The sequence below is a fragment of the Triturus cristatus genome, chromosome 12, assembly GCF_964204655.1.
Source record: "Triturus cristatus chromosome 12, aTriCri1.1, whole genome shotgun sequence".
NCBI lineage: Eukaryota > Metazoa > Chordata > Amphibia > Caudata > Salamandridae > Triturus > Triturus cristatus.
In genome coordinates, this window is record NC_140595.1 from 464,711,462 (window position 1) to 464,734,403 (window position 22,942).

General features: G+C 45.6%; 1 long non-coding RNA gene across 1 annotated transcript in view; it reads right to left on the reverse strand.

Annotated features, from left to right (window-relative positions):
- LOC146776113 (uncharacterized) overlaps window positions 1–19,848 on the reverse strand; it is a 63,720-nt gene extending 43,872 nt beyond the window's left edge. The window contains exon 1 of the long non-coding RNA XR_014971979.1: window positions 19,597–19,848. This is a non-coding gene — a long non-coding RNA (uncharacterized LOC146776113). The remainder of the gene's footprint in view (window positions 1–19,596) is intronic.
- Between the last annotated feature and the right edge of the window lie 3,094 nt (window positions 19,849–22,942).

Sequence of the window (22,942 nt, forward strand, 5' to 3'; positions counted from 1 at the left end):
CCACCCCCTCAGCTGGTTGGGCCCATCACGGGTGTGTATGGTGCTCCATGTCTGTCTTGCCTAATACATTGTGACCCATGTGTGTCCTGTGCCAGACTCAGGCCCCAGGGTATGGATGGTTGAAGTAACATGAGAACTCAGGCATGGTTAGACTTTCCAAGACACATGTAATGTAATAATGCAAAATGTAGGCATCATCTCTTGATCCTGTAAGTTTTTATTTGTGTTGGGGTACGTGTTGGGGGGGGGTATGACAAGAGGGGCTTTCCGGGTGTGTGGAATCCAAAGTTCACTGGGGGAGTTGGTATCCTTGCCATTGGCAATCATCAGAGTCCATGCCACAGTCTTTGTCAACATTGGTCAGACAGTGCCCAGCAAGTCCATGTGGCAGAGAATGTCATTTGCTGATGTGCTGCTGTTGGGCCAGTGGGCCAGGTGCCAGGCCAGGTGTCCTGGGAGATGGTGCTGTTGCGCCGACCCTCACGGTCTTTTCCGTGGACGACCCGCCCTCCTGCGGGAACCCTCAGAAGCAGGCCGTGACGATGCTTGGGATGCTCCATCGGATGTATCCTCCTCCTCCTGATCCCACTGGTGATGTTCTTCGCCTGGTGGCACAGGGAGGGTTGCCCATGTTGTCGGCTATCCGACGGAGTGAACGGTTAATTCCCGTGAGCACCGTCACAAGCTCAGCCTGTCTGTCCTCCATCCGTCCTTGGTGTCGCTGTTGACAGGCATGTTGCTCCGCATGTTGCTGGGCCTGCTGGGTCTTGATCTCCTCGAGGGTCCCCTTCATCTCGTTGAGGGTGGACACAACCTGGCTCATGCCCGTGGTGTCCTGCCGGTATGTGTCCAGGATGTTTCTTACATGGGAATATACCGGTTCCACAGCCAACTGGTCAGGCTCGCGCCTCTGCCGTCCTCCACTCCCACCACCCCTGCCCACTTGCGCCTGGCCTGCCCTTGTGGGCACATCGGGTCTCCGGGACCCCTGAGGGGTGGCATTTGCGTTGTCGCCTGCCTCCTCCTGGGTGCCCGGTACACCGTGTCCCTCCTGGTCAGCCTGGCTGCGTTGTGGTGGTGGGGCAGGGATCCTGGGTGTCTCCTGGGATGTGGCAGGAGTGGGGGTGGTGGTTGGCCCAGTTGTACCTGACGCAGGTGCTGCAGGTGGTTGGACACCAGTGGGGCCAGGTTGGTCGGGGTCGTCCACAGAGTGGTGAGAGTCGTCGCTGCCGGTGGGATCGTCATCCTGCAGAGACAGGTCCTGTGAGTCTTCCCCCCCCCAGTGTTGGGGGGTGATCCACGACATTGACCTGTGTGTGAGAGAGACAATGTTATTTTTGTTCCATGCATCATCCATGTTTCATTAGTTTCAAAGTTGGCACATTTCCTCTGGGTATTTGGATATGTCTTGCATTCTACTCACAGTGCACTTGTGCATGGGTATGTTCCTTGGCCACAGCTTTTGAGACTTTACCTATGTGTGACACAGTCTTACTTGCTGCGTCAATTGTGACTGCAGTCAGCAGTGGAGTGAGCAGGTGTGGCGAGCCATGCATTGGCGCCTTCCGTGTTGCACTGTACGTGGGCAAATGGAGTTGTTCCACACACTTATATAATGCTGGTAGCTGGCGTTGTGCTCGTGCACAGGTTGACACATGGCCCAGTGTTTTGCCATGGAGAAGAGAGGGGGATTCAGGCACTGGCCACCCTTGTCTACATGCACGCAGTCCACCTGCTGACGAGCAGACATTCCCACACCACCCAAGGCTGAATTGGTCTCCCTGTGTCTCCCTTTCTCACTCCCTCTCTGTCCCCCTCTCCCTCCCTCCCTGTGTCAGCCTCCTCCCTCTGTCCGTCTCCCTGTGTCTCCCTCCCTCTCTCTCCCCCTCTCCCTCCCTCTGTGTGTCACCCTCTGTCACCTCAGCTCAGCTTCCTAGGCACACACTGTTTGCAGATCTTTGAATGGCCCTTGGCTTGTTCATGTGAGTTTGTTTCTGATCTCCAGGCACCCATTGGGTGTAGTGTCTGTGTCTGCACTGCTGCTGTGGTGGTGTGTGCTGCCACTCTTTCACAGTGTTGGCTGTTCATTAGCTGCTGTCATGTGCAAAAAGTGCCTTCACCCCCATGTCTTCATGCAAGGCGTCCGCCATTTGCAGGCAAGTCTTTCCTGTGTGGGGACACACTGTTTGTCTGGCTGTGACCTAGGCCATATGGGCTGAGGGCATTGTTGTCTGCTTCTGAGTTGCACTATGTGATTTTTGAGGCCCACACTCCCGCCATCCGGGTTACCGTGTCTTGTGTTGGTGTTTTCTGTGGCCTGTGACTTGGCATTGTCTAGCTGGGGGCATGGGGCATGGTGGCGCTAGTGGCATGTGCGTGTTTATGGAGTGTGGTTGAGTCATGCGATAGCTTTAGGGTGGTTGCGTGCATGATTGTGAGTTTGGTTGTGGATGACGTTCCCCCCATGTGAGGTGAGTTGTTTGTGTACTCACCAGGCTCTCGGAGTCCTTCTACTCCCTCCACTCCCACCAGCGGCAGCATGGCCATCACCTTCTCCTCCCAGGGATGGTAGTGTACCGGTCTGCGGGGCGGCCCTCCTCCAGTGATGTTGGCCTGGTTGTGGTCGTCGGTCATTTTGCGGCAGACCGTCCTCCGCAGATCGTACCACCTGGATTGGCATTCATGCCTGGTCCTTCTGGTGGACCCAACAGCATTCACAGCATCGACAATCCTCTGCCACATGGCTGATTTTTCGTAAATGCTGGTCTGTCTGACCGATGTTCCAAAGAGGTGTGGCTCGACTCTGATGATTTCGTCGACAAGGACCTCCAACTCTCGGCTAGTGAACTTTGGATTCTTGTTAGTGGGCATGGTGATGGGTGTGGGTGTGGATGGTTGTGGGGGTGTGGGTGTGGATGGTTGTTGGTGTGTGGGTGTGGTTGTGCAGGTGTGTGTGTGAATGTGATGAGGGGGTGTTTGTGAAGGTGGTTGTGTGAAGGTGTGCAGGTGTAAGGTGTAGTGGAGGTTGTAGTATGGTGCAGTTGTTTCTCTGTGTGGTCTGGCAGCAGTGGGTCTGTTGCAAAGGATCATGGTTTGTGTGTGTTGGTCCTTTTTATTGGTCCATTGGTGGGTGTGGCTGTGTTTGAACTTTGGGTGGGTGTGTTATAAGGAGTGGTTGTGTTTTGGGCCTCTGTTTGGGAGTTTGGCAGTTGCAGGTCAGTGAATAGGTTGTATTTGTGCTTGTTGGACATGTTTTGTGGCTTTGTGCGATTCGAATGGAGTCTTCTTGTGTTGTTTTGCTTTGTCCTGGTTGTGTATGTGTGTTTTTAGCATCTGTTCGGTGCGTACATCGGCCATTTTGTTGTACAGTGCTGTCCTTGTCTCTGGCTTGGTACGACTCGTACATGCGCGATGTTGGGTGAGGGTGCTGGTGTTGGGGCCTGGGGTGCGCTCCGTACTTAGACTGGTGGGGTGTGTGTTCGCTCCGTACATACACGGGTGGGGGTACGGTCCGTACATACACTGTTGGGGTGGGGGTACGCTCCATACATACGCAGGTGAGGGTACGGTCCGTACATACACTGTTGGGGTGGGGGTATGCTCCATACATACGCGGGTGAGGGTACGGTCCGTACATACACTGTTGGGGTGGGGGTACGCTCCATACATACGCGGGTGGGGGTACGGTTCGTACATACACTGGTGTACATACACGGGTGGGGGCACGGTCCGTACATACACTGTTGGGGTGGGGGTACGCTCCATACATACGCGGGTGAGGGTACAGTCCGTACATACACTGTTGGGGTGGGGGTACGCTCCATACATACGCGGGTGAGGGTACGGTCCGTACATACACTGTTGGGGGGGGGGTACGCTCCATACATACGCGGGTGGGGGTACGGTTCGTACATACACTGGTGTACATACATGGGTGGGGGCACGGTCCGTACATACACTGTTGGGGTGGGGGTACGCTCCATACATACGCGGGTGAGGGTACGGTCCGTACATACACTGTTGGGGTATGCTCCATACATACACGGGTGGGGGTACGGTTCGTACATACACTGGTGTACATACGCGGGTGAGGGTACGGTCCGTACATCCACTGTTGGTGTGGGGGTACGCTCCATACATACACGGGTGGGGGTACGGGCCGTACGTACACGGGTGTGTATACACGGGTGGGTGTATGGTCCGTACGTACGGGGGTGTACATGCACGGGTGGGGGTACAGCGCGTACATACGAGGGCTGGGGGGGTGGTTCGGCGCGTACATACGGGGGCTGGGGGGGGTGTTGGGCGCGTATGTGGGCACATGTCTCCATGGTTGCTATGGGAGTTCGGTGCGGACGGTGTTTTTTCCATAAGGTTGTAACATCGGACGCACGGGATGGATCGTACTTGCGCGGTCGGACTTCACTTTTCACATTTGTACGGTAAATCGTCCGGGGACGTGTCGGACACAGTTTCCGACCCGAGGACATGTGGGGAATTATTCCCAATGCGATTCGTATGGACTTTTTCCCATGCGAATCGTACTTGGCAGTTTGTACGGCACTTGTACGATTCGTACGGTAAAAAGACCGGATACGAGTCGTACGGGAAAATTTTTTCCAGGATCGGAATCGGCACCAAAATAGCTGCCTATGACAAATACACACATAGACTCCACAAAATTGTGGTCACTTGCCAAATGGCCAGCTAAAAAGAGGCATGGAGAAGAAAGACAAAATGGCTGCATATGATACACACACTTAGGCTTCACAAAATAGTTGTCATGGCTGCCACATGCTCAGCAAATAAGGATGCATGTAGAATGAAGCCAAAACGGTTGCCTGTGACACACACATACACACACACACAACCTCCACAAAGTGGTAGTCACTCATCACAAGGCCAGCAAAAAAGGATGCATGGAGAACAAAGACAAAATGGCTACTTTACCCTGGCTACAGGGAAGGGATTGCACAAACATATAGAAAAGAGTCAGAAAAGAGAATAAATTAAAAAATGTCCCAAACACAAACAGCCCACACTAGCAATTACCAATGCAAATATACTTTTTCAATTTTCAGAGAAACACACAATAATCAACCATCATACACAAACTCAGATGCTAAATGGCAGACAAGCACATGGGAAAGAAGGTTGCTGAGAACAAAGGAAAATGTCTGGCTACTTGGGCCTGAACTCCTGGAATCATTCCGACCCCAGCCACCAACAAGTACATGCATGCAAAAAATAACCTACATTTTGCATTAATTCAAGGCCATCCGCAATCCCTAAAGTAACAAAAAACCTCTAGCACAGCAGCAGTGAGAATATGAAAAATACAGTATAAAATACACCCTAGGCTCCTGTATACTAGATTCCAAACAGTAAAACAACCACACTGTAAAATGACACATCTGGACAAAATTCACAAAAAACACAAGGAAGAGGAGAAAATATATATAACCCCAGGCCTCTACTATACAGAAAATTTGCATTATCCTTTCATCCCGCATGGGCCTCTAATCCAAACTGCTGACCATCCAGCAACAACAAATAAACAAAAGGGAAAAAATGAATACAAAATGGTGGTGTCTGCCCTCCCTCAACGAAGAAAATGTTTACAAAATACTGCATCAAGCGTACTTTATGTTTACAAAAAAGGAAAGATTCCAATGGTGTGGTGTGGATGCAGCAGAGATTCTAAACTAAAAGAGATTTATTATTTCCCTCTAAAACCCAAATCCAAAAAGACAATGTGCTGAACAAAGTAGAGGGAGGAATGCACAGGATAGGAAGAAGTCGATGCTGTGTGTACAGTAGCCTCGAGTCTATATGGCACTTCCCACATTAAAAAATGCCTTTCACTCTAAAAAGTATGTATTTTTGAGGTTGATTTTCAGTACTCACATTCGAGGGAAGTGTTGATCGTGTTGTTCCTGTGCTCTTGAATTAGGATTTTTCTCCAAATGCACTTCTCTTGTTATGCGGCATTGTGTAGTGACGTAATCTCGGACATTATATGTAATATTTGATGCGCATAATGCCCAAGAGCATGCCATCATAATGAAAATAATGCCCGGGCCTAATCCAGATTAAAGTATTATTTAGCATCATCTGGATTAGCAAATGCCTATGTTACTTAACTTCCATCCTGCTTTCTGGATCATGCTGTTGTTGTGCTTGAGGTCAAGTCAGAAATAAAATGGCCAAAGATACAATCTAGATGGCAGTGAAGAAATTAGAATTTTTATCTCAAATGACTTATTTAAAACTACACAAACCACCATTTAGACATTCTTTCCAAAAAATATTATCACAGTTAACCTATTTATAGTATTGGAAGCATTTAAAGTCACGGTTTGTGGTCAATGAATTGCATTTACTGCCCATCAGCAGTCATTATCCACACATTAAACTAAAAAACTAAGGACTATAATGAAAAGGCACCTTTCCTGACCGTTGGCTTGGTGATGCATGAAAGCAGGGTGAGAAACAGAACTTGCCAAATCTTTACTTCTAATGGGAAGTGGCCAATGGTCAGATCTGTGGTAACTGGGTATATGAGGAAGGAGAGTGAGTGAGTAAATTTCTGGTGTGGATAGCTGGTAAAAAAAGAACTAAAATGTAGTTACTTTTATTAAAGACTTTTTTAACAAACATGTTTTATACGGTTTGAGAACATTCATCATTACAGAGATGTTTACCACTCTGACCACTTGATGGTGGATCAAAATTGTAAGTAATTTCTAGAGTCACTACGGTCACTACAAATTATTACAGGAAGAACTGGATATATCAAGTCTGTTTTCCCATTGTTTTTAGCCAGACATCAGATGCCATTCATCTGCTTACCAACTGAGACATCTATGGATAAGATGATCTTCTGAGTTAACTATACTTTTTCACAAGCAAGCCCCCAATTGGCGAGATTGTTTAACAATGATTTGCAGGGTGGCTGAGTTCCTACATCATTCTGTATGAGTGTTGCAATAAGCTTTTTGAATCTAGGTGAAATCTTGATGGAGTTAGCGTCCTACCATTCTAATACCTTGTTAAGTATAGATGACAAAAAATGTCCTAAAGTAATCAATGATCATTTATTGAAGGTGGTCAGTGGATGAATCTATCCATTTCAGAATAGCTTTGTATCTCGTTGCCTTTTAGTAACAAGAACATTTAGTAGCAGAGGCATCAGATTGTGTTTCTGCTTTTCTGGCATCAGAACCCTGGCTGTTGTATCACTGAGGTAGCAAAGGTGTCCGATAAGCTTGGAATTTATTTTTTCTGTATTGCATTGTATTACTCTTCCTTCCCAACTCACAGGATGATTATCTCACTTAATTACAAATTCCAAACTAACTTTGTTTTAAATATATAGAATACAATATTAGTCTTTGTCACAAAGCAACAAAGCATGTATGTTTGATGGGCACCATTTTATTCACTCTCTTTTATGAAACTGTAGCCAAATATAGTTGGAATTCTTGAGAGTCAACGTCATTGTGTTGTAAAAATTCCATTAATTAAATTATATCCCTATGATGTGCCTTTGTTACTTAAAACTAGCCTGGGTTCAATATTCTCTGCCTTTAAAGACTAATGGTGATTCCTTAAGCTAGGGGTCTGTGAGTCAATGGAAAGAAAATTGAGGTTTTGTTGATCAGTGCTTTACTGGAGCAGCTACAAAATATGTTAAACTGCAAAATGCTGTCTGGGTGTTAGGCTCTCAGCAGGTTCCCAGGAATTCTTCCAATTGAGTTACTGTCCTTTGTTACTAAATGTAAGGTACTTATTTCAGCAGCGGCATGTTTTGCCGCTATCTATACCATGAAGCAGGGCTATCTATTATTTTTCAATATGTTCTCCTTATGGCTATACACAATGGCGACTATTAAATCATGACAGTTTGTGGAATAAATAATTCAGGTTTCCACTTCTGTTATGTGTTTTCTGGCTCAATATCCTCTGCAGACAGAGACATAATTTTTCATGTAATATAAAGAGAAATTAGTAATGTGAGTATAGGTGGCATCTAAAATAGCCATTTGTTTATGTTGTATGTTAATCATGTAGTTATAATGGAACGTCATCAATGCCAATTATGATGTCATCAGGGTTAAGGTCATGTGACATCACTTCCTGGGAAAATTCAGGGTCAAATTTAATATGAGGTCACTTCCTGTGATGTCATAAGTTTAAAGCATGTGTGATGTGACTTCTTCTAAACCTAGCATTTTGGGGAATTTAAGCCTATGGTCACTCTTGGCTCCTCCCAAGATTAGACAACATTTCAAGTGATGCAGCGGAAACCTTTCCTACTTCAGCTGCACTGGGCCCCAATAAAACAATCTCTTAATGAATTTCTATCTAACACAGATTTTGCACAGTACCCACAGAAGCATTAGTCCTCTGATGAATCTTTTATTTTTGTAGTGAGGGGTGAGACTTCAGGATGTCCAAATCATTAGCCACCCAATGAGGACCATTAATTGGTGGCCAACTCACAGACAGCATAAGCAGCTCTCAACTTTTTCTTTTTGTGATTTTTTGTCAACGAGTGTAAAGTGCACTCTATGATTTCAATGTAAAATTTTAGTTTGTTTGTCATGTAAAGAATAGCCAGTATCTACGCGTGTAACAGGCCCCCCCTCTAATAACGATTTATGCCATCACAAACTACCACATCAAATGTCACAAAGCACTATTTTTTTGTCTTTAACCTTTTAGTTCTAGACTCCTCTAAAATGGTCTTTTCATCATAGTATTTACATTGTTTGTCTTCCAATTCAAGATCAGTTCATTTCTTTTCACTCCTTGTTTGTCATTTTTAAACCTGCCGAATTTGATTGCTAATATTATCAGCATTATGCACAAGAGAGATTGCTAAGTTACCTAAACAATTACTAACAGTTGGAAATCCTTTGCCTATCACTTCACAGGCACTGCCTGCTTTTAAGTATTTTAATTTCTTACGTCAGTAATGTTTTTAATATAGCCTTCTAAGTCTTTGCTTTTGTCCAGTTGTAGGTGCAATTATATTGGACCTTTAACAACCAACAAATTCCGCCCTCCTCCATGAGAAGGATATCAAAGGGCAAGTCGATTTTGTATTAACATTGATCTTATTGAAATCATTTCTACATCTACAAAAGAAAAACCTCCAGTTGCTGGTAGCTTATTTACCAACATATGGTAGACAGCTTTCTAATTTTCTGAGAATTTAGTACTACTCCAGCAGAAGATATTAAAACCCTGAAAATATCCCCCACTATTTCACTTGCACCCACACTTCCCTTAATTTTCCCATTCTCTTCCTTTAATTATTCTTTGAAATCCTTCACATGATAAGTTTTACATAAACAGTTCCCAGGTGACAGCTTCAATACCATCCGTTTGGTAGCTTGTAATATGCATTCTTTCCACAAATAGAATACACTAATTTCCAAGGAATTTTGCATTCTTATTAATTGTTGCATTATTGCATCTACTCTCTACTACATCTATGAAGTTGTTTTCAGCTCTCCATATTTTTCATGTTATGTTATTTCTATGTGCATAAGCCATGTCTAAAGGTTGAGTTGGTCTAAACAGATAGCCCATAGTTTCAGCTTGCGAAGCTTCAGGATTTAGATTTAAGCTTTTTAGCACAGGAAACCCAGAAAAGATCCAATCTTGATTGGAATAATAATAATACAACAATTGATCAGTACCAAAAAACAAGCTAGTTAGCATGCTACAAGAAATCCTATATATTAATGGTAAACTATGGTAAGTTATTCCCTCAGCAACAGTTATAGGAATTTGCATTCAGCAGACCAGGGTAAGTATTCAATAAGTAATCAGGGTTTGGAAAATCATGATGTAAGGAGTTGTCATTCAAAGCAGTAAAATCAGTGCTGTTGATGTTTGAAATTTCAGAGGAGATTGTAAGCTTAGAATCTTCTTTGGGTACATAATGTGTCAAATTCAAAACAATAAGCAATGCAAATAATATCATAGCAATGACAGAGAAGATTCCAGTACATACACGTTTGCATCTAAGAGAGATTTCAGTGTTAGGACTCATGGCTTCTCAAGTTTAAGACTGTTCACTGACTAGTAACTAAGCAATATAATAGCAAGTGGTTTGAGCAACTTGGCAATGTTCAGCAAAAAAATATCAAGGTACTATTTAATAGCCCTGTTCAATACGGAAACTATGTTCAAAAGCTTTGTTGATGAGTATATTCAAGGTAAATTGCGTCAGTCCTTCAAGTGGTACACCAAGATTCAAATTCACAACAAAGTTTGTTTCAAGGAGGTTCAGGTGGACACATATGGTTAAAACGAAAGTCTATATACTCCTGCTCCCATTTATTTGCAGACAAATAAGTCCATTTAGGAGTGGAGTACTTTCGACTAGGTATTCTCACTCTTTTTGATCTCTTTACACCTGTTCGCTCATCATCACTGTCGCTCTGTTCAGAGATTTCAGGAATAGTCGTCCTTCTGTCAAACAGCTTCTTAAGATCTCACCTCTTCGAGGCCAAAGGTCTCTGAGTACAACTCCCTTTCTTGATGCACTAGGCCCTTTGTTAGGATCCGTCTCTCTGGTAGTCAACTCTTTTTGCTGAGACCCTTCGGTACCGACAAATGTTGACTCTCTTGGACCCCCCTCAGGGCAAATGAGTCCTCCGCACTTCACAGTGTTGTTGGTGACCAGGATCACCTAGAATGGACCTCTCCAACAGGGTTGCAAGCATGATTTTCGCATGTGCTATGTCACCATTTCCCAGACACAAGGACTGAGGTCGTGCCACTACTTCAGTTGAGTCGCAAGGGCAGCTTCTCCAACCTGGTGAGACACAGAACATGCCACATCAGCTGGCTGTCTCATCACTTGTCCCATTATCACCTCAGTGGGTGACAAATCATTGTGTGTCACAATTACTGTGTTTTTTAAGTGCTGCACTTACTTCAATCCCTGGCATCTTTCAGGACTTCACCCTTGACTCGACCACGCAGCGGAGCTAACGCTGCTGCGGTATCGCAGAATTTGAAAAATATCTTGCCGCCATTGACGGCGTGCGACGAGGCCATGCCCACTTCGAGGCCACGCCCCCCGCCCACTGGTACAAAACGCTGACTGAGAGCGCCTTGTACCCAGATCCATATTTCCTCCTGAGGCGGAAGCCGGGAGTTTGTGTGTGCTCTTTTTAAATCATTGTGTGTCACAATTACTGTGTTTTTTAACTGCTGCACTTACTTCAATCCCTGGCATCTTTCAGAACTTCACCCTTGACTTGACTGCGCAGCGGAGCTAACGCTGCTGCGGTATCGCAGAATTTGAAAAATATCTTGCCGCCATTGACGGCGTGCGACGAGGCCACGCCCACTTCGAGGCCACGCCCCCCGCCCACTGGTACAAAACGCTGACTGAGAGCGCCTTGTACCCAGATCCATATTTCCTCCTGAGGCGGAAGCCGGGAGTTCGTGTGTGCTCTTTTTAAATCATTGTGTGTCACACTTACTGTGTGTTTTAACTGCTGCACTTACTTCAATGCCTGGCATCTTTCAGGACTTCACCCTTGACTCGACCGCGCAGCGGAGCTAACGCTGCTGCGGTATCGCAGAATTTGAAAAATATCTTGCCGCCATTGACGGTGTGCGACGAGGCCACGCCCACTTCGAGGCCACGCCCCCCGCCCACTGGTACAAAACGCTGACTGAGAGCGCCTTGTACCCAGATCCATATTTCCTCCTGAGGCGGAAGCCGGGAGTTCGTGTGTGCTCTTTTTAAATCATTGTGTGCCACAATTACTGTGCTTTTTAACTGCTGCACTTACTTCAATCCCTGGCATCTTTCAGGACTTCACCCTTGACTCGACCGCGCAGCGGAGCTAACGCTGCTGCGGTATCGCAGAATTTGAAAAATATCTTGCCGCCATTGACGGCGTGCGACGAGGCCACGCCCACTTCGAGGCCACGCCCCCGCCTACTTCTCACTCCCTGATAAACATGTGTATTCACCGGACGCGCAGCGGACGGGCGCAGCGGGCGTGCGTTTGCCCACCGAAGGCGCGCCTAAGGTAAGCCCGTCTTCGCCCGTCATCGTCAAGACATCGCCTCTCGCCGGTCCCCCTGCTCAAACCACTCGAACGGCACACCACTATGATAAAAACTGCCTCCTTGCACTAAACCCGGGCCAACGCTGCGATAAGCTACTGGGCTGCATTGGACAGACCGGCCTACATTGTAAGTCCTGTACATTTGTCACACCTAGGCCGTGCCTACCCGGACACAAAGCCAGTACATTAAAACACACCCCGCTCACGATTCTTCAGCTCAATGTCAGATCTCTGGTAAAGCACCATCCTGAGGTCAACACTCTATTGACCGATGAGAACCCAGACATACTATTTCTGTGCGAAACCTGGCTGAAGGATGAGCTTACCAGCATTCCTAATCTTACGCTGCCGGATGGATTCTCTATGATATCCATCAATAGAGACTCTAGGGGAGGTGGCATAGCTGTTATTTACAGAACGCTATACTCCTGCTCTTTTATGAAGGAAGACATCATGGGATGTGAGTGCGCCCGCTTCAAAATCACCACTAGCCCTCACTTCTCCCTTTCTAGCCTTTTCATCTACCGACCCTCGGGGCCCACTTCTAAATTCACGGAGGAACTCCTAGAGGCTGCTCACACCCTGGTTGTGACCTCCGCCAACTTTACTATTTTGGGAGACTTTAATCTCCACTTTGATTCCCCCTCGGATCCCATCATTAGCAACCTCCTGGCAGACTTTACAGCCTTACAGCTGATCCCTCTTATCCACTCCACTACGCACTCTGCTGGTCACCTTCTTGACCCTGTTTTTACCAATATCCCGGAGGCCAAAGCCGATCCACCCAAACCCATGGGTTGGACCGACCACTTCCTCATTAAATTTGTGATATCGGCTGACATCCAGCCCAATAATGATCTGCCTCCCTCCTGTCTTAAGCGGCCCTGGCACAAATTCCAAAATAAGGAACTCTGTATTATCCTAAGAGAACTCAACTTTGTAACCACTAAAGACATTAATACGTCCTATGCCTCTTTTCAGGACTGGATCATTTTAGGACTTGACACCCTCATACCAGCCAAATGGACTTGAGGACGTAGCTCCCCCTCTAGCCCCTGGTACAATGACAGTCTGAAACTCTTAAGAAAGGAATGCAAAGTAGCAGAACGCAACTGGAGAAAGGATTATAAGGACAAGGACAAAGCCTCTTACCTGTCCAAACTAAAATCAAACCATAAAGCTATACGCGCGGCCCGCGCATCCTTCTACGCCAAAGAAATTGATTCCAGCCCCAACCCCACAAAAACCATTTTTAGGTCTCGCGAGCCAAAGGCTCGAAGAGACATTTTATATGTGGGATTTTCAAAGTGCTACCCACACTTTTGGCTGGCCTAAACCTTGAGTGCACGAGAACACATGCACGTGCACAGCTGCTCCTCTGCTAATTGCATTCCCCCCTCCCTTCTCACCCAGTCCTTTGATGCTCTGCTCAATTACTTTCACTTTCGCGCTTTGACCTTTGCATTCCCCCCTCCCTTCTCACCCAGCCCTTTGATGCTCTGCTCGCATCTCCCTCCTCCCTGGGCCTGAAGGGAGACAGAGACATCCTCCTTAATTGCTGTTTCCCCTCTGAGCCCGAGAACACATCGGGTCCTGTTGATCAACTCTGAACTCCGATACATTGCTCTCAAGTGACCGTCTGTCAGAGGAAACAAGCAGCAGGCACTTAAATGACCTATGGGGCCCCAATAATGCTAAACACTACGAAAATCAGATAGAAATCTGTACAAACCGAAAATCAGATAGAAATCTGTACAAACCAACACGAGTCACATGCCATGTGTGTAACATAATTCCACTCCTCCCTACATGACTCCACTCCACACAATGGCATTCCACATCACACAATTGCACTCCAAGTTACACATCTGCCCTTCATGCCACACAATTGCTCTCCCTGCTGCACAATTCCATGTCTCACAATTCGACTCCACATCACAGAATCCCACGCAACCAAGTTCCACGCTACGTAGTTCAACTCCACACCACATAATTTCATGCCATATATTACCCCTCCAAGTCACATAATTCCACTCCACCTCTTTTCAATCCACTCCATACCACATCATTTCACCCCATGCAACATAATTTCCATGCAACACAATTCCACATCTCAGAATACCGCTCAGGCCACAAATTTCCACTCACACAATTCCATGCCACATAATTCTACTCCATAACACATAATTCCACTACAGTGCACAACATATAAATCCACATCATGACACATACTATGCCACATAATTTCACCCCCTACAACATAATGGCTATCTGTGTCACATTATGCCTCTTCCCTTTCGTGCCGCATAATTCTGATCAACATATTTCCCCTCAACTCAATTCCTTGCCATGCGACACAATTGCACATCACGTACATCCATGCCACATTATTCTACTATATGCCACACACTTACAGTCCAAACCACATAATGCCACACCACCACACATAATTCCACTCCACATCAGTTAATCCCACTTCACACAATTGCACTCCATGTCACACTGTGGCACTCATCACAATTCCATGTCTCAAAATTACACTCCATGGCACACAATTGCACGCCATACAATTTCACACTACACAATTCCATGCCAAAAAAAACAGCACCACTTAAAGCCAATCCATGGCATGTAATGCCATGCCACACAATTCAAATCAACATAATTCGGCTCCATGCCACATAATTCCACGGCACGTAATTCCACTCAACACCACACAATTCATTACCATGTCACATAATTCCACTCCATGCTATAATTAGCACTCCACTCAGTGACACTCCTTGTCACCCAATTGCACTCCACATCACACAATTGCATTTCACGCCACACAATTCCACGTTGCACAATTCCACTTCATGCAACACAATTCTGCACCACACAATTCAACTCCATGCCACCTAAGTGCACTCCACCCTCATATTTCCAATCCAAGCAACATAATTCCACTCCATGTCGCATAATTCCAATCCTCTCAATGCCGCACAATACCATGTCAAACAATTCCATGCAACACAATTCTTCTCCACAATTTTTCACGCCACCTAATTCTACTCTACACCACATAATTATGCGACAGAATTCTACTATATGCCACACACTTTCACTCAACACCACATAATTCCACACCACGTCACATAATTCCACTCCACAACACTTAATCCCACTCAACACAATTGCACTCCATGTCACGCAGTGGCACTCCTCACAATACCATGTCTCAAAATTTCACTCCATGGCACACAATTGCACGCCATACAATTTAACACCACACAATTCCATGCAAAAAAAATTTGCACCACTTGAAGCCAATCCATGGCATGTAATGCCATGCCACACAATTCAAATTGACATGATTCGGTTCCATGCCACATAATTCCACGGCACGTAATTCCAGTCAACACCACACAATTCATTACCATGTCACATAATTCCACTCCATGCTATATGGTTTCCACTCCACTCAGTGACACTCCATGTCACCCAATTGCACTCCACATCACACAATTGCATTTCAAGACACACAATTCCACGGTGCACAATTCCACTCCAGGCAACAAAATTACACTCCATGCAACACAATTCGGCACCACACAATTCAACTCCATGCCACCGAAGGGCACTCCACCCTCATATTTCCAATCCAAGCCACATAATTCCACTCCATGTCGCACAATTCCAATCCTCTCAATGCCGCTCAATACCATGCAACACAACTCTTCTCCACATACTTTCACGCCACCTAATTCTACTCTACACCACATAATTCCACTAGTCAACACCCCACAATACCTTGCCACACAATTCAACTCCATCCCACACAATTTCACTCCATGCAACATCACGACTCCACATCATGCAACATAATTCCACTCCATGACACATAATTCCACTCCATACCACATAATTTCACATTATACCACAGTGTACCACCTAAATTTAAGCTCCCCAAAACAACATAATTTCACACCACACAATTCCACAGCAGACAATTCCATGCCAAAACATTCCATGTCACATCTCATAATTCTACTCCACAGAGCATAATTCCACTCCTTGCCCCTTAATTCTATGCCACACCACTTGATTTCACACCATGTCACATAATTCCACTGCACGGCACTGAATTCCTCTCCACACAATTGCACACCACGTCACATAATTGTAGTTCACGCCACAGACTAACATTTCTATCTCAGTGAATGCAAAATAATTCCACTACACATAATTCCATGCCACATAAAGTGCTCTCCACTTCTCATAAATCCACACCACATAATTCCATTCCATGGCACACAATTGCATGCCACGTAATTCCATACCACACCCCATAATTCCACACCACATCACATAATCCCACTCCACCCCATACTTCCTCTCCGCAGATTTGCACTCCATGTCACACAATTGCATACCACGCCACACAATTCCATGTGTCACAATTTCCCTCAACACCCCACAATTCGAGGACACACCACACAAATCCACACCAAATAATTCCATGCCATAACACATAATTAGACTCCATGGAACGTCATTCCATGCCACATAATTCCACTCCACTATTAATGAATCCACTCAATAACATACTACCACTTAGCGGGACATAATTAAAGTCCACCACATAATTTCATTCCATGCCACATATTTCCACTCCATTCCAGGACACATACTTCCATTCCTCTCAACACAATTCCATGCCACACAATTCAATGCCACACAATTACACTCCACACCATATAATCCTACTCCACGCCATGCCAACTAATTCCACACCACATCCCTTAATTCAACACCATGCCACATATTTTAAATCCAGGGAACATAATTCATTTGCATACAATTGCAGTCTATGCCACACCACGCCAAACAATTCCACAACTCACAATTCAGCTCCATGCCACACAGTTCCAAACCACTCAACATACTTTAATGCCACATAATTTCACCCCACACAACAAAATTTCACTCTGCATATTTCCACACTACTTGACACCACGTATTTCTACTCTCCAGCTTTCTCTCTATCCCTCACTTAAACCCTCTTTCTCTGCTCACAGTATACCTGTCTCTCTACCCATCGCTCTCTATACTCACACTCTATTCCTCTCTGTACCTCTAGCTCTAAACCTCGCTCTCCAGCTTTCTCTCTATCCCTCTCTTAAACCCTCTTTCTCTACACCTCTTAACCCTGTCATCATGCCAGCTGCAGTTATAGAAAACATCCTGTAAAACATCACACCTCCTCTAGGTCAGCCAAAAGGGTGTCTACATCTCTATGTATCAGCAGGAGTTAATCAATGGAAATACGTTAGAATATTTTATCTAGGGGACGTGTCTCAAAGATTGTTTATTATATGCCAGGAGGGGTATGTCATGGGGGGAGTGGACACGCAAGAATGTACCCATGTTCTGCCGGGTAACTGGGAAGAGGCTCTTGCCAGGGGTGAGACGGAGAACACAGAGCCTGTTCCTGGGATTGACTCCCCCTCCCTTCTCTCCTGCCAGCTGCAGTTAGATAAAACATCCTGTAAAACAGCACCCCTCCTCTAGGTCAGCCAAAAGGGTATCCACATCTATCTGTATCAGCAGGAGTTATTCAATGGAAATACGCTAAAAAAATTTATCTAGGGGACGTGTCTCAAATATTATTTATTATTTGCCAGGAGGGGTATGTAATGGGGTGAGTAGACACGCATGAATGTACCCAGGTTCTGCAGGGTAACTGGAAAGAGGCTCTTGACAGGGGTGAAAGACATGAGTGCTGCAGGGCACACTGGCCACAGCTGACGGACCCCTGTGCTGATAAGAGATCGCATTGAAGCAAGGCCAACATGCAGGCCCTGCTAAGAAACTTTAGCCGTGACCAGTGACATATACACAGCCATAAATAAGTGCCAAGGCAATCGGCAAGCTGACCTTTGCTAATTTTCACCGCTGCCTCCCTTCCTCCACAACCACCCCCCACCCCCCAAACCCCATTGCTTCTTTATGAAGCCTCTGTCTGGATAGATCTCTCACGGAGTCTGCCATTTACAATAAAAAAATATTTAGTTACAAGAACATTTGGGTAAACTGTCCAAGGAACATAGAGGCGTGTCAAAAGACGCAGAGACAGCAGACAGAGCCATCCTGCATGCTTAATGCTTTGGCAGGCATCAGTTTCCAACTTGATGCAAACTTCACTCAACTGCACACACACACACGCACTCACATATTCACACACACGCATTCATTTCTACTTTTATTTGTACTGCAAAGAAAGTTTAGCCATGAGTAGGTAGATATACACAGACATACATCAGTGCCAAGGCGATCGGCCAGCTGCCCCGTGATACTTTTCTCAGCTGCCTTCCCTCCTCCACAACCACCCCCCCCCCCCACCACCCCCAAAACCCCATTGCTCTCTGCCTCAATGTAAACATGCACACGCTCTATATATTTACAAAGAACAAGAATGGGAGGTTTTAGTCTGGACGAAACTCTGGGTAACCTGGAGACAAGGCAAACTTTTCAGAATAATTATTCCTCCTCCACAAGCGCATGAAGCCGGATTCTACAGCTCCTTCCTCTCTGCTGGGAACAGACAACAGGCGCCACTGTGCCACACGGCAGACAGAGACCACTTCCTTGATGAATGGATTCGAAATTCCACGTGTGGACAGTAAACAGACCCCAGGCGCCAGGAGAGCAGAAGCAACACAGAGACATCCTCCGTAATTGCTGTTTCCTCTCTGAGAGCAATTACTTGCCACTTAACTCCAACCTTTTTGCTTTTATATCAAAAAACATTTTTTTTACACACAAAAAGGATACTGTCTGAAACAGGATTGTTAGCAGGGCCCGCCGCATCACCCAAACTGTTCGTAACACTATCGGTAGGCACATTGAGGCTATGTGTTCAATCCCACTTAAGCAGCTCAGAAGGTCAAGAGTCTGCTGCAGAGATGTGTGTGCAACCTGTAGGCCAAAGCCTTTGCAAAGTTTGAAATGATGCTTAGAGGCTAGGCAGACAAGGATGTGGGGTTACTCGGTATGTGTAGAACATGTATGTAACACAATTCATTTCAAATACCCATTATATTATCGAGCACCGCTACTTTTTGGACAGTTTGGGAACACGAAACAATACCCTAAAGAAGTGGAAACATTCAAATTAACTACATAAATTCTAAAAAACAACATTACATACTTTATGCTATGCAAAACAACATTTGGATAGCTGGAAATAAAATTTCAATCACACAAACAGGACACCGGGTAAACAAAAAAACAAAAAAAAAAGCCCACAGGAAAGTCTTAGAAGGGAAGGGAATTTACATCTAAATGCAAGGTTTCACACTGCACGCACTTTCACACTATGCAGGGCTCCGTCTTATCTGACCATCAGAGCTAACTTGAAGTACCAGTCTTTGTCCACGCACCACCCACCACCCCTCTCAGAAAAACAATAACATTTTACTCCCTCACCAGAAAAAGGTACACTTACCTTAGATTCAAATCACAACACTCGAACCTCTCCTTCGCAACTGCTCACAAACACATGCTCGCCGGGAAATACAATACTGCCTCAGCAGTCTGCGTCGTGTTTCAAACGCGAACATTTCAGGGGTGAGTACAAACCACTACTTATAACATTAAAAAAAAAATAAGGAGACACATTCGACAGAGTCCGGTTGCAAACATCCCAAAACAGTCCAGCTGGTGAGTTCTAGGAAACTTGGAGCCAAAACACAGAGGGCACGGCGGACTACACTGCCACAACACAAGGGGAGGGGAAAAAAAAATACAGAGGTCACGTGTCAGCAGCACACACAAATTGATACAAGCGGGGCCTCTGGCTGCAACTAAAGCACTACCTGCCGTTAACTGACAAAGTGCCGCTCCTGCCCCTCCTCCCCAAAGTCAGTAGTTTGCCGGGACAATAACTCAAGGGGGCCAAATGCGAGGTGCACAATGCACGCCAATAATAAATCCAATTTCTTTGTGGGAGGCAGAGGCGCAACTAGAGCCAAATTTCGGGGGGGGCTGAGCAAAGATTTCGGGGGGGGGCTGAGCAAAAATTTCGGGGGGGGCTGAACTTTAAGCAATAGGCAGAGTGGAGCTGCAGGGGCTCTTAGAAGGGGTGAAACAACAGCGAGGCCTCATTAATATGCAAATGGTCTTTAAAAGACCTGTGAAGTGCTCGGGCGCGGCTGTGTGTCTGCCCGGGAAGGTGTCTCATCCCGGGCTGCCACACACGACGGGGGGGGGGGGCTGAAGCCCTGCGAGTCCAATGGGTGTTGCGCGCCTGGTGGGAGGATTTCAGAAAAAACACATTTGGGGACAGGCGCCTTCATTACAATATTACAGGAAGTGGGCAGGCAGTTTACAGCGTCTCCCATTAAGCCCTAAAGCTAAAGCACACACAGGGATGTGGTCTGTCGGATTTAAATGCCGAATTTGGTGCAGGAAAACAGGGATAGAGCCTCGAGGTCGCGTCCACAGCCGGTGATTCTGTGATAATCACTTCATCTCCCCGTGCATAAATGTGTAATGTAAATACGATGATACGTAAAGCGCACAAAAACCTTCGGATCGAGTGCGCGCTATATTGAAAGATGCAAAATTAACCTCCCCCCGCACAAAAAAAAAAAAATCTGGCGTCACTACAGCTCGGGCAGGATGCGAAATGTTTCCAGACTTAAATAGAGCTTTTGGCCCATTTAAATGCCCCGGAGTAGCGTACAATAACTAGCACTACATCTAAAGCAAAGTGTGCGTCCAGCTATTCTTCTTTTTGCCAGGGTAGCTTAGTGGCTCCATGCGGTAAAAAAACCAATTTAAAAATTATGTGGCCAGGACTTTAAGTCGGATGAAAAAACGAGGGGTCTCTCAAAGAGGCGTGGCAAATGTATTTAAGGTCGTGGCTTACAAACACATGAGCTAAAAAACTATGCTCCGCATACTGTGCCGCTTCACTTTTATTTTGATGTTTCTGTCATTGCATCCAGATATATGAGACAGAAGTGCATCATGCCAACAAGTCAGGCCTATTGACTTTGTCAACAGTTGTTAGTTGGATACCATAAAAAACATCAAATGTGCATGTTTTTGCTACAGCAGAACGCCCAGGCTCTTACGCCTCCTCCTCCCACTCCTAGGTACATAACAGATTTCAGAAGTGCCACTGGCAAGGCAGAAAGCAGCAGACATGTTAGAGTGAAAGTTGATGAACATCACGCTGAACTTTACATGTATTAGCATACAACACTTGCGTTTCCATGTATCTGCATACCATGTGGTTCCTGCTTTCAGTTCACGTGTTTACACTAGTTAATTATCCCTCGATGAAAGCGCACATATAGATGTGTGCGTCCCACCCTGCTGCCGGAATATCCCTGCGTGCACGTTTTTTTACTCTGCGCAGGAAGTACACCAAGGCTATCGGCCAGCGAAACATTTGCGACTTTTCGCGGTTGCATCCATTCCTCCACAACCATCCCACCCAAAAAAAAAAACACACACATTGATTGCTTAAAAAGCCTCTGCCTCTATAGATCTCTCACGGCCTCTGCCATATACAATAAAAAAAAAAATACATTGCACAAAAAAGATTGGGGGAACTGTCAAACAAACATAGAGGCTTGGCAAATCACTCTGGGGGTAAAACGGTATTTTGCGAATAATGTGCTAAGCCGAGCAGATTGTAATACTAAGTGCAATAATATGAAAGCCCATTTCGCTCTCAACCTCCATCAATCGGCCTCGCTATATACCTTTATACCTCTTTCTATACCTCGGGCTCAAAATCTCTCTCTACCTCTCTTTACCAGTCATTACAAATATTTGTGTAGCTCTCTCCATATCTCTATACCTCTATCTCTAACACAATCTACGGCTCTCGGAACATCTCAACAACGCAATCTGAGTCTCTTTACTGCTCAGGGAAGTTCTTTTGATCTCTCTGTAACTCGCAGTAAAACTCTAACTCTCTCTTTTTTCACATCTCGCTCTAACACTCTCTCTAACCCTCTCTCTACCCCTCGGAATCTAACACTAAAAACAAGAGCTCTCTCTAAGTCACAAAAATATATCTCTAACAGACGGTTTAACAATAGCTCTAGTTCTCTCTATACTTCTATACCTTTCTCTCTAGCTATCACACTCATCCTCTAGACCGCTCTCTCTAACTCTATCTCTTCCTCTCTACCTATATCTACCTCTCGCTAACTATCTCAAACTGTCTCAAATTATCACTCTAGCTTGCAGTATACCTGTCTCTCTACCCATCGCTCTCTATACTCTCTCTCTAACCCTCTCTCTATTCCTCTCTGTACCTCTAGCTCAAAGCCTCTCTCTCTACCTCTCTCTCTATCCCTCTCTCTTAACCCCTCTTTCTCTACACCTCTTTTAACCCTGCTAACAGCCTCTCTACACAGGTCTCTATAACCACCTTGCTCTACACACCTCTCTCTCTACACACCTCTCTCGCTAGCTACACACCTCTTTCGCTCTCTACACACCTCTGTCTCTACCTGTAAGCGGAACACGGCGCAAAAAAAGAATGCTTTTACATACCAAAAAAAAAGCAGGCCCATCACAAAATAGGTATCGCCTTGGGGGGCCAACAACTTTTGCGACAGGCATCGGTTACTGTAGTTGCACCAAGGACACTGTCCACCATAAGTAAAGAGGGAAAGAAACATCTCAGACTATATACATCTCTATTTACTTCTCACACACACTCTCTCTCTCTCTCTCTCACCCTATCAGGATACCTTACAAACACTCTCTCTCTACAACTCACTCACTCTATACCCCTCTCTCTCTACACCTAGCTAACACTCGATCTC